This window comes from Cherax quadricarinatus, unplaced genomic scaffold (assembly GCF_038502225.1).
Source record: "Cherax quadricarinatus isolate ZL_2023a unplaced genomic scaffold, ASM3850222v1 Contig135, whole genome shotgun sequence".
Classification (NCBI taxonomy): domain Eukaryota; kingdom Metazoa; phylum Arthropoda; class Malacostraca; order Decapoda; family Parastacidae; genus Cherax; species Cherax quadricarinatus.
The window spans coordinates 182,694-185,299 of NW_027195161.1; positions in this window are offsets into that span (position 1 = coordinate 182,694).

A 2,606-nucleotide genomic window follows, 5' to 3' on the forward strand; every position below is an offset into this window, starting at 1 on the left:
GGTTAAATGATTAGATGTGCTTCCCTATCTCTACAATCTCTCTCTTACTTCTCCCTTACTTTCTCTCTCTGTTGTAGTTCTCGTGCAATTTCTTCTCAGCCTTAATTCAGCATATAATTTAAGGTAGAATATTTACCTTGAACAAATTTTATATTCCTGTTAAGATTATTCCAGTTTTGTACACACTGTTTCTTCGTCGTTTACCATAAGAAATTCCAGTCTTTCATTTATTCACACATGATTTTGTTTAAAAATGCTTCTGTGTAACATTGCCTCCTATTATCTTTTATATCAGTAAAAGCATTTTACCTGAGATTACCTATGACGCTGACCTGCTCTACTTTATCATCATGCACATATCAGCATGGGTCATAAAGCTTATGTGCCCAGGGAGTCTTTTCCTACCTCATTCTCGGCTGAGGGGAGAAATGGGAGAGCTTAGATGGGAGGGGAAGTGAGAGGAGAGGCAAGAAAGAAGAGAGGTGAAGAAAGTTAAGGAGAGAATGGACGAAAAGAAGAGGAAAAAGAGAGAAAGAAAAAACTGAAAGAGAAAAAAGAAAGAAGTAACAGAGAGAAGAGAGAAGAAAGAAAAAAAAAGAAAGAAGAGAATTGAGGGAGAAGGAGAGTGGGAGGGAGAGGAAAGGAAAGAGAAAGAGGAGAATGTTTGATGGAGAAAGAATAGATATTTGATAGAACTTCGTAAGAACGTTAAGAAGTGCGTCTCACCCTCTTTTGATTCACGACCTTCGGGGACGAAGAGGATAAAGAGTCATAGCGCCAATAATTGGTAGAGACAAACTTAGCACACTGTGTTTATTAATAAGTCCCTGACTTCTTACTACTAATTAGTAGAGATATCTTCCAGTAGAAGTAATTAATATTTGTGAAGACTAATGTGGGGACTTCAATCACCCAGGATATTTGTAGATTAGAAGCATTGTATCATGCTTGATTCCTCGAGCATCAGGCTTGGGCTAAATCATATAATCCCAGCTGATATCTAAGGAGGAAATATCTTTATTCGAAGATTTAATATATTATTTATTTTTAAATCAATAGAATGATTAATTGTTCCAGTTGGTGGCTGTCTATCTGCTAAAAATACAGAATTGCTTTCAGTTTTACTTTAATTATATCTTCATATTTACTTGGCTAAATAGCTCATCTCTATGTCAAAAATAGTAATTATTGACCAGCATAGCTGGGCAAGCTTCTGTTTGATTATTAACTATTAAGCAAGAGGAATTTGCCTATTTTTCACCTATGCTATTTCGAGGTCAGCAGATCATATATATAATAAACCTAATTTTGTACAAGTACATGGTACGATGTATACAAGCTTGGCTGCCATCAGTGACGTACTATGATATAAAGAAAGCCCTTTGTTATGCCCAGGCATTTCCAGACAAATTAGAGTCAAGTTTTTGTCCCAGGATGAGAAAACACACAGTCAGTTAACACACAGATACCTATTTTACTGAAAAAGTGAACAGGGACAGCAGGTGTCTTAATGAAACACGTCTTAATGTTTAGACCCATACCGGAACTATAACCACAGACTTCCAGTGTGTGCACCAGGTGCACTAGAAATATTGTTATATAGACTTCAGAGGAGGGGCGCATCACAAGTGGTGTTCCATTGAGGTCGGGATTGGGCATTTGTTGTTAGAAATAATTAAACGACGAAGATGAGGGAATTTATAAATGGTGATGCAATTAATTTGCCGATGTAACTAAAATATGCCGTAAATTAGAATTGTGATGAGGATAATAGGACGCTACAGGAAGGGAGCTGGTTAACTCAGTGTTTGTAATTAAAAGTGGTAGATGCATTTTCGAGTATATGAGACAAATGTAAGGCTAAAATATAGTCAAAAAGAAAATAACGAAGACACTATAATTAAACATTTCACGGCTTAAAAATTAAGGTTCATCACTGACGGAGATAACTGCTGGACAATAAGAGATGCTTCAGAAGTGGAAAATAAGAAAGCCAGCTAGCTGGTCCAGTGGCTAACGCACGTCGGTCTGGAAGTTTTATGACTCTGATCGCGAGTTCAGAAACCTGGTATGCTTTTTGCAGTCATTAATGTTACGATTTCGTGAGTCAAGCAAAGAAGCGTCAGGTTCACTCAATATGAGTTCATTATGCAGTTATGCTACTAATAATTTATTCACATGCACAAAATTTTTAAATAATATTCCCTTGGAAGCGTTATCTCTTATCGATAATAATGTAAAATTATATTCGCTATCAAAACTAAAAACATTACATGAATCACTTTTTCCTCGAAACATAAAATGGTGAAATTTGTAAACCAGTGTTAAGTCCAGCACTAACACTATATACAGCAGTTCATTTACGAGATTTTTGCCATACGCATTACAGTTATGAAACTGAGTGTTCACGCTTGCAATCTCGACTACATTAACGCCACTAACGTGAAACGTGATAAAACATTGCAGAAACTGACGCTCTCGCAGTTAATTACGCTCAATTCGGTTTTAAGAATGTAATGGATATCGATGTCTCTACTGTGCTCAATATAATTGTTTCTATTCGAGTCACTTATGAAAAATTATCACGAGTGTAACATGTGTTTCCA